The following is a 17,817-nucleotide window of genomic DNA, read 5'->3' as shown; positions in this document are numbered from 1 at the left end:
TTCCGTTCTCGACATATAATAGAGAAATTAGAGTTGGGGGACACACTAAATGTCATCCGGAGGTGGTACAGTGATGTGTACAGAATAACTTTCATGAGGGCCGAGTGTAAATACAACATGGAGACATAGCCTATGGTATAAATACTACAGTGTAAAAAACACAAACGAACTTTGCTGGTTAGCCACCAGCAACCACGAATATTATCTAACAATCAGTGCAGAAGCGCAGCAGAACTGTAGGGAGCAGGTGCGTCAGCGACAATGCATATACGTACGTATAAAGGAGAATAGTGGAAAAACTCTTTATTTGGCATAAAAACACGACTTGCCTGTAGCACAACTTTGCGACACTTTTGTGATCATCTTCAATACCGCCTTCACATAGCATTTTACTTCCATATGAAATACTACATAGCAGGGAAGGCAAAAACCATGGTTTTTATTGGGGAAAAAAAAACGTTTTTTTTTTTGGTTTAAACCTTTTTTTAAACCAGGTTTTTTTTGGTTTAAATAATTTGCTCTATTTATTTACATCACATATGGACAAAAATAAGTTTGTTTCGCCTTGATGTTATTATGCAACAACTGGGTTATGCTGGAAGGGATACCATAAGCTTAAAGCGGAATACAAACCGCTTCTTGGCTTACATCCGAGAGAAATTGTCCTCCATTTGAACTCGAAACCTGGACTAATTGGCCATAAATTCGATACGACTCACTCACGAAGGACTCCTGATAAAAATATGTTGTACTGATCTTTACATACTTCTTACATAATTGTCAAGAGTCATTTCAGGACAAAAGGATAAACAGTTGCACAAGTGAAACAATTATACAGAATTACATATTAGTCGAGTCAAAATACGGTTTGACCTGGGCAAAATTGCAACCTTTAGTTTTACACCTGTATTCTGTTTAGGTACCTCACCTGATGAAAATATCCAAAATCCGACAAAATCGGACCACGGGAATACCCCCAAAACAGTTTTCAAAATGGCGGACCATAGTTTTTCGAAAAAATCGTAGACCTTTACGTTGGAGGCTCTAGTCAGTAGCGTACCCAGGAATTTATTTCGGGGGGGGTTCAAACTAAATATGAAGCTATTTTATATTAAAATTGCTAAAATTGCCCCTAAAATTAGGCTAATTTTTTTAAAAGTCGAAATTTCGGGGGGGTCCGGACCCCCGTGTCCCCCCCTTCCGTACGTCCCTGGCTCTAGTAGCCCTCTTAATTGACACAGAGACATGAATGATACCTCGTTGGAACGCTCATAGACCACAAATTGCAATGAGGTCACTTTTGTACCCATCATGCCCAACCCGTAGAAGAAGAAGAAGAGGAAAAAATCTATTTTTGTTTTTTTTAATTGATATTTCTTGGACCCTGGCAACACTGTACGTCTTTATATTCCGGGAGAAAAATTCCTGCGCGTAGACCAGACATTGGTAACAATAATATGAAAAAATGAAGGACATTGGGTCAACAGTAAGGAGATAAAAATTCGGAACCGCGGACAAAGGAGGGTCACTCTGTACATTTTTTACTGTGGTCTAACTTCTGTTTCTTAGATCTAGCATCCTCCCTAATTGTCACAGAGACATGAAGCATACCGCGTTGTAAAGGTTATGGAACCTTCTTGCCAACGACGTATCGTTTGTGCCCCCTGCACCCAACCTGTAGAAAAAGAAGAAGAAACCTTGAAAAAATTGGTAAAATCTACACTTTTACCTTTCTTGGGCTCTGGCAACCCTGATAATCGTTCTTTGCATGAAAAAATCTTGTTTCTTTCTTTAAATCAAAGGTTGCTTTAATATAAGTACTATACATAAAAAAATATTCTTAAGGAAAAGAATGGCAATAACGAAAGACTTTGGGAGGCAAATTACACATCCACATCGTCATTGCCTACGCTAACACTGTCCTTCCCATATTCAATTAAAAAGGTAAAACATTCAGTTTCTTGGCATACACCACAAGCAATAGCAAATAGAAGGTCGTGCCATAATACAGTGTACAGACAATTCGTTTTATAGAAACATAACACCTATATATAAATCAAAAATATTCTAAGGCAAAAGAATGGGAAGACGAAATACTTTGGGAGGCAAATTACACATCTACATCGTCATCGCCTACGCTAACACTGTTCTCACCATTCATTTAAACAGTTAAAACATTCAGTTTCTTTGCACACACCACTAGCAATAGTACATGGAAGGGCATGCTTTCTGCAAGTACAATACGTTCTTACACACTCGGTAGCACAGTTGCAATGAACAATTGTGAGCAAATTCCATACCCACCAAACTCGATGGTTGATGTGCCATATTTACGAACCGTATACTCAGCAAATGATTCAGCGATATTGTCGTACGAACTGCCTTTACACCATGGTAGTCTATGTAACAGAGATCCTCCGTCTAAGACATACATAATATTGTCTGGCTCCGTTTCCTCAAACTGTGCGGTCTGCTGCTTGCTGAACTCTAGTATCGCATGGGCCAGTGGGGCTTTGTCTGCCTTACGTATCATGCTGGGTGACTCAAATAAAGGTGGGTAGGCACATAATTCATGCGCTAAGGTCTCCTCTAAACATGTGCTGCCTGCATTAGCGACAACTAACAGTCTTTGAAACAAAAGATTCGAATCAACTGAGATATCGCTGCTGATTTTAACATTACTCGGGGATGCTAGAGTTTTGACTTTATCTGCACGTTTCCACTTCGCAGTGAACAGGTCTTTGCCAAATAGTTTCTTCGCAAGCTCTTCTCCAACTGAAAATAAATTATGGACGTTGACCGAGGAATCCACTGTGACGCCAGTGGCAGTGTTTCTCGACGATTTGTCTCCGTCAAATGGTGAAATGGGCTGCAGTCCTGCAAGAATGCGATGTGTGTCACTGATATCACGGCTTCGGCTTCTTCATGTTGTTCGCTAGTGACATATGCTGTGTGAGTAAGAGTTTGCATCGCTAGATTGTACTCGGAGCACCCACAAAGATCGTTGCATCTCCGACATTCCACTCCCATGGGTTAGACCTCCAGTGGATTTTAGCGATCTCATCAGAACCTGCTCTATGAATAGATCAGAGGGACAACCCAGCCCAATAACGGTTGCTTCTTCTAATAACTCCGAACCCATTTTGAAAGCTTTCGTGAACTGTTGGATTAACCGATGGCAGCGTTAACATTGTTTGCAGGTACAAGCACGTCGACTTCAAATAATTGAAGTGTCCTGCTGCAGCGAATATGCGAATACACTCTGCTATAGCATCAAGGTGATCCTCCCAACTTCCTGTTCGGTCTGCTGCCACAAGTTTCCTTGCTGTAGTCAACATGCGCTGGTATGCAAGCCACAACTGACTTGTTTTTGATGTGTTAATAAGTTCTGACTTTCGTGCTTCCATTTTTTCTCGGGCTTCTTGAAGAAGAGGTGAAGAACTAGCTCCAGTTACAGTAATCTCACCCGACATCAGACTCTGGTAGAAAGAGTAAGCATCGTTAATAGTTCTGTGTGTTTCGTTATCGGTCTGCAGAAAAAAACATTTTCCACAAGCAATGCACTTAATGCGAGGTCAACCATCATGTGCGCAAGGAAGGCTCTTGCTACAGACTTGCCACTTAACATATGTACAACCGAATTTTCTCCATAAAACTCATGCAAGATTTCACGTAAGCCTGAACCATCCATCAGGGAACCAATTGCTCCTAGAAGGTTCATCAGAGTATGAAATGAGCCCAACAGGAGAACCGTGTCCTTAATACTGGTGTTATGTGCTCTGTCATGCAGGATACGTGAAGCTTTCCAAAACAGTGGTTGGTCTAAGGTGATGATTGGTGTGACTTTATATTTTCTCGCAAGATTATTCAGGTACACTTAAGTGGAATAGATGCATGACATATCAGATGGATGGAGGTCAAGAATCGGTAAGCAGAGAACAGTGGATTTCCCTGAATGATGAAGATATGGATCTGCGTGAATGGCCTGCATCATTCCTGACCAGTTTGGTGTGCGTGACGGAAAGTGTCAGGAAAGTTTCCGCAAAATATCCAGGGAGCTTTCGTTCGGTGATGTGCTCTTACTAGTTCACAGTTGACCTTTTCAAGAATAGCCTTGGCTTCAGTGTATGCGTGAATGGGAACACTGGCAAGGGACTTCACATCAGCATCAGAGACGGGCACCGAAGAATGGTTAGACTGTTTGTAGTGGATGGAGTAATGGCCGCCAACATTTCCATACTATGGAATGTACCTAAACCACTCAGAGTTTGGAGATTATGGTCTACATTATCCGCTGCAAAGAGGAGAGTCAGGACTGCTGGCATTTCGATCACACGATTACCAAATGTACTTGCAGCACAGCGTTCAAACCGCTGCACTTCCGTGTATGAAGAGCAAAATCCCAGGTGATGCAGCGTGTCAATCAGGTGTTTCGATCGATAGTGGTGGTGCAGCTGCACAGCAACACCTAGCTGCAGAGGAGTTAACATATCTCTTGGCCTGGCTGCTTGCATCAAACACTGGCCAATCGATGCTATTTTTGGTTTCATTGTCCTTTCCGGCAAAAAGTATGGCATAGAATAGTTTAAGGCTGGAATGTACTGAAGGAATTCCTGAATGGTCAAGTCCCTGGGTGAAGGATATGTATCATTTCCAGTTTGTAGTTTGGATTTTATGTCGCCATAATCTCGTGGTAAATCACGATATGCCCGTAGAATGTGATTGGCAGTTTCTCGAAGTGTAATGAAGTCGTTTTTTCCACTGTCACTAGAAATTATAATTTTTTCACCGAAGTACTCCATTAGTTGACGCTTCATGTGCCGTCTGTCATATGCAATGTGATCAGTCCCTACAAGAGATGTGCGCATTTTTGTAACAAGCTCTCCCACAGGTAGTTGCTCATCATCGTGCTCTTTCAAATAACTACAGATGCGCTGAAATGCTCGGATTCTCTCATCATTTGTAGGTCGGCCAGCCCGGAATTTTTTCTGACACTGACTGATTGTCGGTGCAGTATTGTTGAGGAATTGCTTTACCTGTTCGAAGGTTGATACTACATGATCTGTGATAGACACAATCTCCTGCATGAAGATCAGATGAGAAGTACTTAATTCGACCTCGGACAGTTTGTGACCCGGTATCGTTTCGTTCATTGCAACACTTTAAAATGCTGTGTGGCAATGCTTGTGTTTTCACTCGCACATTTTCTGATTTCAACACGTGACGGTCATCAAATAAGACAGGCGTTCCGCGAAACAGGCAGTCACTGTTGCTGTTGAAGGACCCATCCGACGAGCGAGTAACTCGTTCTTGAATCGGCGATGACGTTTTTCTTTTTAGCGCAATCGCAATTTCTCTTTTGTCAGTGTAACGTCTGCGACAAGAGACATGAACCACCATATTTGTAGCGGCGAGAATGTTTCTACCGCGAGCCTTACTGGCATTGTTCACTCCTTCAGCTCCCTTTTCTTGAAGTGTGATGAGGTTATCGTCAGGATCTAGGCTTCTGCAGATGATACACAAACGTGTAAGGAAATCAGCCATGGCTCTTCAGTGCCTAGGTTCATGCAAGACTATGATATGTAGAAAAGCTTATGGAACCCCATTTCCAACGACGTATCGTTTGTGCCCCCTATACCCAATGATTATCAGGGTTGCCAGAGCCCAAGAAAGGTAAAAGTGTCCGCCTTCCGCCTCCTTTGTCCGCGGTTCCGAATTTTTATCTCCCTTACTGTTGAACCTATGTCCTTCATTTTTTAATATTATTGTTACCAATGTCTGGTCTACGCGTAGGAATTTTTCTCCCGGAGTATGAGGACGTACAGTGTTGCCAGGGTCAAAGAAATATTAATTAAAAAAACAAACATCGACCTTCTTCTTCTTCTTCGGGTTGGGCATGATGGGTACAAAAGTGACTTCGTTGCAATTTGTGTTTTATGAGCGTTCCAACGAGGTATCATTCATGTCTCTGTGTCAATTAAGAGGGCTACTAGAGCCTCCAACGTAAAGGTCCACGATTTTTTCAAAAAATCCATGGTCCGCCATTTTGAAACAGTTTTTGGGTGTGTTCCCGTGGTCCGATTTTGTTGGATTCTGAATATATTATTCAGTAGTAATTCCTGAATCGAAAACTGTTTAAAAAGCTTGTGTTGCAATTTTGCCCAGGTTGAGGGTAAAATTGCTCTAGATTTCCTGGACTGTATGGACAATTTCAAAATGCTGCAGAGTGCAGAAGAACTAATTTAGTCCGAGTTAGTTCACTACGACTTTTATTAGTCAAAGTTAAAGAAATCCAACGACTTAATTTGTATATCAGTAAGGAAAGTGAATAAAGATACGAATTATTTGAGTCCATTTTGGCTCTGACCCATTTATACATAAATAGATACCAAAGATACTTCGGATTTCAACAAATGTCTCTCGTGGGATTTGTATGACCCCTCCCCTCAAAAAAAGTACATCATTTCGATGTATTTTATTAATAGTGAACATTATTGAAACGAAACAATATTTAGAATTTTTCTTTGATTGCAATTGCATAACAATAATAACAAACTATAACAAATCATATAAGAAACATTCATAAACTTATAAAAAGATAAAAGTTGCTTTTGTGGTACAATCCCTTTGAGTAATGAATGGAGAATTTAGGTCTGAAAATAATATAAATAATATACGAGAGTAAAACGTGATAACCCACAAATATGTGTTCATCAAGATTTTACGAACACTTACACTTTTACGAACATTTTTCATTTTTTGGTTTAAACCAGCCAACCCTTCTACATAGTAAAGAACCATTTCGTATTTCTGCCTTATTATATACGATATGTGTTTGTAGATAAGATTCCGATATATTTTGGTTACATATAAAATCCCATTCTGAAATCTAGAAACATACTTCTTCGTAAAAGTTAAAAAATTATCCCCCCATAAAATGGGATATCAGAAGCAAAAATACGAATTGCAAAGTGCAGTCCTTATCACGTAGTACTTCATAAGAAATACATGATGAAGTGATGGATAGGCAGTATACAAAGAGATCACAGAAGTGTTACAAATTTATGCCGCACGCAAGACATGTGCTTTATGCTGTATAAAGCGTGCTTTTTCACTTTTTTCGTTCATAGGTATAATCACAGTTGCTGACACGCCTGCCTCCTAAAACACGCTTCCGCGCAGGCCCTTTTGCTGTAATTCTGACTTTGCCTCGTTTAGATACTATTCGTGCTTTTTCAGAGAACATCTAGTAGAAGTTGGTTTGTATTTCTAAATTGGTTCATGTTTCATACACTGTCCACATGCTGTGTTTATAGTCATCCTCTTGAAGTTAACCCGTTCAGTTTTACTATACTATAATACTAGGGTGACCAGACTCTGAGAAGCAAAAATTAGGACACAAATATAATACAGTAGTAAGATAGTTTACTGTGTAGGCAATACGCATGTCCTTATTTCATTTAATGTTAACCTTAAGTTAATCATTCAGTTTTGTTAAAAATAAAATCACAGAACTAAAGTATTGAAGGAATTCAACACAACCCCAATGCTTTGACAAATTACAAAGTGATTTATTTTTTGAACGTACAGTGAAACAATGTAGGGCTAATGACTTTTTAAAAATCGATTTTCGAAGCGTGGAATTATTTAAAGGAATGAGGAAATATTTAGACAAGCACAAGAGAGCTTAAACTTCTGCTTGGTTAGCATCACTGTCGTAACTTGAAGTAGATCTTTCCTACCTTACCGATATCTCAACAAGCCCTGCTCAGTAAAAACAATGTATTGCAAAACAAGGGTTTGTTGACTGTTCTCCTTCCTAATATTTTGAGAAGTGTTACAAAACAGCGGTTCATCATTCAGGAAAAGTGTGCATGTGATTCAAAATGTTTGAATAAAGAATAAAACATTAAAATATTGCAAATAAGTTAACTCAGGACATTTAAAAAAAAGAAAGGATATTTCTCAATTTTGTAGGCTTCTTCGCAACACGAAAGACAGCTCGTTAAAAAACAGTACTCTACTGCGAAAGCCAGTACGTCTGGTCACCCTATACCTTTTCAGTACCTTTTACAATCTGTGGATCCGTATAGTAAAACTGCACCAATTAACCTCCACCACATTAAAGCAACTCATGTCTTATGAAACACTTTGTAAGGCAGTAAGAGTGTATTTTTTGCTGAGAGAAAAAAAAAATTATCACTTCGTAAAATAGGACAACACAGTGAATTCTTACGAAAGTATTTTGGTAACAAAATGTTACATTATTTTAAATTACAACACAGTTAAATGTTTTGCGTAGGGTAACTGTCCCAATAATTAACAGTATAAGAGCAATATTTGACATTTCTTATGTTTTTTCACACTTCAAATGAACGTGACTTGATGATTTCTCGTTTAGGTGCGAAGGCATCCTTCCTTCATCCATACACACCATCAGAAAAATAATATTCAGATAATTATTATTTTTAAAAATATACATATGAAAAGTTGTTTATTGTACCAGAAATTGACACTATGATTTAAGAAAATCACCAGTAATTGACACATCGTGACCCAGTAATTGACATCTCTTAGTATCTTAGTTCGAATGCACCGTATAATTTTATGCCAACTTAACCCAGCTGATTTGTAACAGTTTTTACTTGCAAAACATATGTTTATTTCTTTCTCTAATATAGATATTACAATATTACATTTTCATACAACTGATGTTAATACTAAAACAATACAAATATGCATAGGATAGTCTTGTATCCAGTTGACATATGACTAGACTAGTGCTGTGAAGGCCTGGAAAAAAACCGGAAATTTTAGGAAAATGCCAGTTTTTTACCGTTTTTTTCCCGAGCTTGGAAAAAAAACGGAAAAATTGAAATTTTCGAATATTTTACCATATTGTGCTTTTAAAATGAAAACTATTTTATATTTACTAGTTTACAGTTAAGAACATTGAGTAGTTATGATTCTTGTATTATAATATAGAAATTTTGTGGCAAAAAATATATTTGCACCACTCTTTTAAAACTAACACTGTGATAAAATGGAGTTATGGCTACGAAAGACTCTGAAATATAATCCTAGTTAGATTAATTAATATCGAGGCATTTAAATTATGTTAAGTAATCTTATAATGGCAGGGAAGTGTTAAAATAACAGGCCCGTATCATTTTAGTTAATGCCAATATGTTAAAATCAAATATATATTTTATGGAGATACGTATCTTGCTTGTGCTGTTCAAAATTTCCGGAAATTTTGAACCCATTAGATTTTTTGTTTTGTTTTGTTTGTTCGGAAGTACTGGCAAAACCCTGAAAATATAATTTAAAAACTTTTTATTCGCCTGGTGCTAATTTTATTTGTGTGACATGTCTGCAGCATATATACAACGTATTTCGCTAGCAGAAAAAATACTTAAAGCAACAGCTTTTAATTTTAGTTTTTAGTTTTCTGATTTCTGATAAAAATCCCTCTTTATTATTTGTATACTTTTCGAATAACTCAAAAGGAGAGATGATCTTATTTACATATACACACATACACCGCACAAGTGCGTAAATTTCAACAGCACAAGTATTACAGAATTTAACATGTGAAACTTCCGTTCGTTATTATTAAAGACTAGCAGAATGCCCGTTTTTTAGTAGTTCATTTTTGGTATAAGGGGCAACAAAACTGTCACCAATGAACTTACGGACCCCAAAAACTATGAATTCGACACTAGGATCAGTCATTTTCAATTAATTTTATATTTAATTAAAAATCTATCGCAGTATCTCCACGTAATTAGACGCAATTTCTTTGCAAAGTGACTTTAATCGTATTCTCAATGGAGTGAATCAAACAAGTTGCTGCTGAATATTAGAAAATGCACAGTAGTATCATACACCAAAAAAGTGACCTGTACGCAATGTGTATACTATTAATCAAACACCAATTGAGAGAGTGGATTATGTTACTGATCTTGGAGTTACTATGCAGCTAAACCTATAATTCGATATTCATGTCAACAGAGTGGTTGGTGAGGCCTTTGGGAACCTTGGCTTTGTGATGATATTAGGAATTGATTGTTCTAACACTAATGTCCTTAAAACATTATACACTGCCTATGTAGGTCTAAAGCGGAATATGCAGCAATAATATGGGGTTCTAATTGTAAGAAATATATAAACAAAATCGAAAATTTGTGCGCTTTTCAACGTATAAAGAAGCAGGGATATATCCAAAATTTTGAGGACTACGAAGGTCTTCGAAACAAATATTCATTACAATCTTTGAAAGCAGAAAAAGTCATTTCATTTTATCTTTCTTACATAATATAATTCATGGTGCAATAGATTCAGAATATTTGTTATCATAAATCAAAATTCACGTCCCACATAGAGCAATGAGACACCATAATGACACATCCCATCTCTCAGCGCAAAGGACTAATGCATTGGATTTATAGCCTGTCGGAAAAATGTGTGTATTGTATAATAAGATTTTACAAGGACCCCCGGATATAGATTTTTTATTTATAAACAAAATTTTCATTCTACATAAATTTGCTGTATCCTGTATATCATGCTAATCTGTATTTTAACGTATATTTTGCTTTTCTATTATTATTTTATTATATGTGTATTTTACAGTGTATTACCATAGAGTGAGGGAAAACTGTAATTAGGCATTTGCCTGTTGTTTTTCCGAAATAAATAAATGTCACCCTCCCCCTTTCCGAGTACTAATGAGGGCTGAATTTGGATTTAAACGACATCGAAAGTGTCACTTTTCATCTCAGCCACCCCAAAAACTATGGATTCGAAACTAATATCGGCCCATTTTTTATTATTTTTATATATCCACCCTTCTCCCTCCCCAAAGTTGCAGGGCTAAATTTGAATTTAAACAGCATCGGAAGTGTTAATGTTCATCTCAGGACCCTAAAAACTATGGATTTGATACTAATATCGGAAATTTTCAGTCATTTTTATATATCTCTTCCTACCCAAGTTACGGGCCTGAATTTGGATTTAAGCGGCATCGGCAGTGTTACTGTTTATCACAGCAACCGCAAAAACTATGGATTCGACATTAATATCGTTCATTTTCGATCATTTGTATATATATATATATATATATATATATATATATATATATATATATCCGCTCTCCCCAGGTCACGGCGCTGAATTTGAATTTAAACGCCATTAGAAGTGTCACTGCTAATCTCAGCGGCCCCGAAAACTATGGATTCGACACTAATATCAGTCATTTTCGATCATTTTATATATATAATCCTCTTCCCCCTTTCTAAAGTTTCGTGTTCAATTCGATTTAAACTACATCGGAAATGTTACTGTTCATCTCAGCGGCCCAGAAAACTATGGATTCACACTAATATTGATTATTTTGCATCATTTTAATATATGTATCTCTCCTCCAATTTGCGGGGATAAATTTGGATTTAAACGGCATCAAAAGTGTCACTGTTCACCTCAGCGACCCCGAAAACTATGGATTCGACACTGATATCAGCTACTGAAACGTGGGTTCCTGTCACCACGGCATGGCGCGTCCTCAGGTTGCGGATCGAGGAGAAGGCCTCTAGATATAGAGGTTAGCTGCGAATATACTGAATAAGCAGTCGCGGACAGCCGACTAGGAGTGGTCCTCCAGCTTGGGGGTTTGGGTAGGGCTAACAACCTCATCCTGTAAAAAAAAAAAAAAAAAAAAAAAAGCACTTGTTCAGATATATTCACAAAAGCCTCGGACAAGGACTGATAACTTGGCACGACCTAAGCAAAAGAAAATGGACATGAGATTTGGAACATGGAATATTAGGAGTCTTTATAGGGCAGGCGCGTTAAAATCCGTAACGAGTGAGTTAGAGAAATACAGGATGGACGTAGTAGGAGTTCAGGAAGTTAGGTGGGAAGGAAATGGATCTGAGAATTCCGGAAATTCCGGGGAAGGAAATAAAAATCATCAGTTAGGAACAGGGTTTTTAGTTCATAAACGTATATTACCAGCAATTAAACGGGTTGAATTCGTTACTGATAGACTTTCTTTTATTACTCTTAAGGGACGGTGGTGTGATATTGTTTTAAATGTACATGCCCCAACTGAAGATAAGGATGACGATATAAAAGACAGTTTTTACGAAGAAGTGGAACGGATATTTGACCAACTCCCGCGATACCATATGAAAATTCTATTAGGGGATTTCAATGCGAAGGTAGGACGAGAGGATATTTTCAAGCCGATTATAGGGAACGAAAGTCTGCATAAGGAAAGTAATGACAACGGTGTTAGACTCGTAAATTTTGCAACATCTAAAAACCTAATCGTGAAGAGTACAAAATTCCCACATCGCGACACTCATAAATACACTTGGACATCACCAGACGGGAAAACACATAATCAAATTGATCACGTTTTAGTAGATAGAAGAAGGCAATCTAGCATAATTGATGTCCGGTCGTTTAGAGGGGCTGATTGTGACACTGACCACTACCTGGTAGTAGCGATAATACGAGAGAGGTTATCGTTGAATAAAGGTAATATCCATTGTCCGAAAACGGAGAGATTCAATTTAAAGAAATTAGAAGAGAGCCAGGTAAGAGAGAAATACCAGATTGAAGTTTCGAATAGATTCTCGGCTTTAGAAGATTCGAAATGCACTAGTGTTGAGGATACCTGGATTGAAATTAGAGATAGCATTAAAATTTCAGCAAAAGAAAAACTGGAACACGCGGAAATACGTAGGAACAAACCATGGTTCGACCAGGAACGCCTTAATCTAGCAGAGAAGAGAAAACAGGCAAAATTACGCTGGCTACAAAATCCGAATGAAATAACTACACAAAATTTCGCAGATATCAGGCGGGAAACTTCCAAAACTTTTAGAACAAAGAAACGCGATTTTTTAAAAGCTAAAATTAAGGAACTTGAAGATAATAGTAAAAATAAAAACATCCGGGACATGTATAAGGGAATCAACAAATTTAAGAAAGGTTATCAACCTCGTGCTTATATATTAAAGAAATCTGACGGTACAGTTCTCACTGACACCGATAGCATCCTAAGTAGATGGAAAGATTTCTTTGACGATTTGCTTAACCGGCAACCAAAAACTAGTGTGCGTGGAGAAAAGGTGATACACACCGCAGAACCGTATATTCCAGAACCCAACCGAATAGAAGTAGAAACCGCTATAAAGAAATTAAAGAAACACAAATCTCCTGGTGTAGATGAAATTCCGTCTGAGTTAATTTTAGCTGGAGGCGAAAAATTATGGAACAAGATACACAAACTCATTCTCCTTATCTGGAGCAAGGAAGAATTGCCACGAGAGTGGAAAGAATCAATCATTGTTCCAGTTCACAAGAAAGGCGACAAAACTGACTGTAATAATTATCGAGGCATTTCTCTTCTGTCAACATCCTATAAAATCCTTTCAAATATTCTGTTAGCAAGACTGACCCCATACGCAGATGAAATTATTGGAGATTATCAGTGCGGATTTAGACGAAATCGATCAACTATCGACCAAATATTTACCATTCGTCAAATACTCGAAAAAAAGTGGGAATACAATACCCCGGTACATCAACTATTTATTGATTTTAGAAAGGCGTACGACTCGGTTAGGAGAGAAACATTATACAACGTTCTTACAGAACTTGGAATACCGAGAAAGCTAATTAGATTAATTAAGATATGTTTAAATGAATCCCAAAGTAAAGTCCGGGTAGCAAAATTTTTGTCCACGAGCTTTCACGTCGAAAATGGCCTGAAACAAGGAGATGCGTTGTCGCCATTATTATTTAACTTCGTTCTGGAATACGCTATAAGGAAAATCAAAGATAGCAACCAGGGCCTAGAGTTGAACGGTATTCACCAGGTTATGGCATGTGCTGATGATGTAAATTTAATAGGGGATGATAGGAGAACAATAGAAAGAAATGCAGAGATCTTATTAAACGCTTGCAAGGACATGGGTTTAGAAGTAAATGCAGAGAAAACTAAATACATGGAAGTGCGTCGGGACCGGAATACAGCAAATTATGGATGCGTTAAAATATTAAATAATACTTTTGATAAAGTGGATAGTTTCAAATATCTAGGATCAATATTAACAGAGGAAAATCATATTCACGAAGAAATTAAATGTCGACTAAAAGCAGGGAATTCGTGTTACTATTCGGTACAAAATCTCTTGTCGTCGCGAATTCTGTCGAGGAATTTGAAGCTTAAAATATACAAAACGATAATTATGCCTGTTGTTCTGTATGGCTGCGAAGCATGGTCACTTACTCTGGGGGAAGAACATAGACTGAAAGTATTTGAGAACAAGATCCTGAGACGAATATTCGGACCCAAGAGGAACGGAAATGGGGAATGGCGGAAACTTCATAACGAGGAACTACATAATTTATATGGTCTACCCAACATTGTTAGGGTCGTCAAGTCTTGGAGGCTTAGGTGGGCGGGTCATGTAGCTAGAATGGAAGAAAGTAGAAACGCTTTCAAAGTCTCGACTGGAAGACCAATCGGAAAACGACCATTAGGAAGACCTAGGCCAGATGGGAGGATAATATTAAGATGGATCTCGCAGAGATTGGAATACAAAGTAGAAACTGGATGCAGTTAGCTAAGGATAGAAATCAGTGGAGAGCTTTTGTGAACGCGGCATTGAACCTCCGGGTTCCATAGGTCATAGAGTTAGTTAGTTAGTTTTTATCAGCTACTGAACAGTTTCGGCTATGTAACATAGCCTTCCTCAGACGCATTATGAGAGAAATAACCAATTTTGACAGCTTATATACAATCTGGATGCAAGACACGCGCCTTTCTCTTTAGAAATCGTAAAATTTAATTGGCTCTAAAAAGCATTTTTTTAATTACTGTAAACGCAAACTTTTAAATGGCTCAAAAAGTAAATTGTTTATTACTGTAGACACTTTCTCTTTTTGCGCACCTATTGTGAAACTTTCAATTAGGTGTTTGTCACTTACACTTTCTATTCGCTATCGCCCATCTGCTGTTCTCCGTAGTACACCTGGGACCCGTTCCACCATTTAACTTTGCAACTTTTCACTTTGCACTTTGCACTTTGCAGTAAGCTTTCTGTTCCACGAAATTTTAATTCTGCAAAGTGCAAAGTAAAAAGTTACGTAGACTTTGCAGAATTTTTGAGGTTCTGTTCCACCATCTTATTGAAATTGAAAAGTGCAAAGCGAAATGTTGCAAAGTTTTGCCGTTTTCTGCAAGGTGAAATTTGACTTTGCATAAACGGTGTAGTTGTCTTTTAGTGTTAAAAAATGATTCGGTTTGAACGGTCTAGTGATGAAAGTAGCGATGAGGATATGCCGCACAAAACGTATAAAGATAGAATTAACTTTTGTGGTATGAACTTGTTCCAATTTAAAGAATGTTTTCGTTTAACAAGTGAGCAAGTGGAATTTGTTTTGCAATACATTGAACCGGCTTTAGATAAAGGGACGATGAAAACTAAAGCACTTACAGCGCGACAGCAAGTTCTTCTCTGTCTTCACTGGCTTGGTAATGATGCCCAAATGCATGATGTAGGACAAATGCATAATGTGGGAAAAGCTACTGTTTGTAGAATTGTAGATAGCGTAGTGAGTACCATTATTGACATTATGTTCCCAAATATTGTGAAGTGGCCAGAGGATACAGGGGATATAGCTAGGGAGTTTCTGAGAAGTGGTGGGTTTCCATCAGTTTGTGGCTGCGTGGATGGAACTCTAATTAATATAGACGCTCCTCCTCAGCGGGAAGAAATATATGTGGACAGGCACGGGAAGCACTCAACAAATGTTATGATGATATGTGGTCTAAATTTTGTGTTTTATAGTGAAAGTGCAAATTGGCCAGGGAGTATGCACGATTCCCGAGTGCTGCGTAACTCTGCGATAAGTCGTCTTTTTGAAGAAAATTGGAGGCCATTTCCCGGAGCGGTGTTACTTGGCGATAGTGCATATGGATTGAAAGAATGGCTTATACCTCCCTTACACAGAAATCCAGACAATTTGATTGAACAGCGTTTTAACAGGGCCCACAAAAGAACACGGCGGATCATTGAGAATAGTAGGGTTTTTTGATACTTTTGAGACAAACCTGGCGGTTCTGTGATGAAGCTGAAATTTGGTAAACACGTTGGTATATCGTTTAAACTTTTGTAACAATTTTAAATAGTTATTAAACACGAAGTATTTATGCTGTAATTATATTTTCGTTTCATTTTAATGTTTATTTTACTTGTACATAATTGACGGTTAGGTAGCTTCGGGTTAAGTATGGAATATGGGAGTCCTAATTTGCATTGTTTACTAGGAGATAAGGGTTTGAAATTTTATTTTTTAGAAAGCGCAATAAAGGTTAATGTAGTTAATGAAAGCACGTTAGAATGAGGTTCTAGTTAGAATGAGGTTCTAGAAGAATCTCTGTAAGCATATTTCGTTATAAAGGGGCTTTCGCTGTCGTAAGTAATAGGGTATTAAATTTTCGATAAAATCAGGAAATTTATTTCAATAATATCAACAAAAGTGTTTGGCAGCAATTGGATTGTTTAAGGATGAAAGACGCACTGCCGTAATTTTGTTACTCTCAGTTTCAGTAAGCAAACATACAAAGCTATTCCTAAATGAAACTGGAGAAATATAACTGGGATATGCAGTGGGAATTTTCCAGTCAACATACAGGAGTATATGCAAAATGTGAATAAGTACCCTACAATACAAATCCAGGACAATTATATATATATATATATATATATATATATAAAAAAAAAAAAAAAACCTACAATACCCAACATGTGAATGCAGATTAATAAGTTTCTTTACATCACAACTGAATAATATTTTTTTACAACCTCGTTTGACTTTCAGTAATTCTGGATCGATGTTGCGGAACAAATTAAGTCAATGAAAATATATATGTAGAGCAAGCGTAATAATTCTTTGTAGGCATTTGAGTAGAAACTAAAATGCGAACGATCCAAAGAAAGCTGGCATCACATCCACTTCTTCCTTATTTACATGTATTAATAAAATGTTGTTTAGATTGTTAAAATACGAATCTATTTAAACCAAGAACACTGGTTTAAACCGTAAAAACCAGGTTTTTTGTTCATTTTCAATAAAAAAAAACGGATTTTGCCAACTCTGTTCACACCTGGCAACAGGACATCACTTTCTTTCTTTATAGCTTTTAGTACCTAACATGTGTGGGAATAGGAGGGAGATTGGATACATCTTTGATGTATTTTGCCCGTAACAGTGTACCTGAATGCGATATTATCCTTCACAAAGTCTTTTTGTTTTGAATCAATAAGAAGCAATTGTGCAAAGTTTCTTCTACTTCTGGCAACTTGAGTGGTACCATAAAAGAAAAGCCATATTCTCAAAATAGGACACGTAGAGATGACAAGTCATTTTTTTTACAGGCATGGTACCTTCTTTGACCGAATTAGCCTGCGGTATGACTTGCATTTACGAACAAGCACGATTAAATTCTACCGTGACCTATATCAACTTACCTACCTACCTACGAGCTTTGACACCAAATCCAGAAGCAATGGATTTGGTATAAAAAAAAAGTCAGAAACCATATTTTAAAAAAAAGTTTTAGTTTACAAAAAGAGGGCGCCGATAAATGAAATGCTGTGGAAATCAATTATCAAATACTTGAAGAAAAGCATACAAAAATGTTCCATAGCTTCGTCCGCGATTCGAACCACGGATCTGCTGATTACGCGTCAAGCGCTCTAGCAACTCGATTAGCTTGACCGTACGTATTTCTATGCT

At 37.5% G+C, this 17,817-nt stretch overlaps 1 protein-coding gene across 4 annotated transcripts in view; it reads left to right on the top strand.

Moving 5' to 3' along the window:
- The window catches only part of LOC145678401 (m-AAA protease-interacting protein 1, mitochondrial), a 143,039-nt gene that overhangs the window by 1,810 nt on the left and 123,412 nt on the right, over positions 1 to 17,817 (top strand). The window lies entirely within an intron of this gene.

The sequence above is a fragment of the Thermobia domestica genome, chromosome 2 (genome assembly GCF_964235325.1).
Source record: "Thermobia domestica chromosome 2, izTheDome1.hap1.1, whole genome shotgun sequence".
NCBI classification, from domain to species: domain Eukaryota; kingdom Metazoa; phylum Arthropoda; class Insecta; order Zygentoma; family Lepismatidae; genus Thermobia; species Thermobia domestica.
The sequence above is the reverse complement of the archived record's forward strand: the minus strand, read 5'-3'. Positions and strand labels throughout refer to the sequence as shown.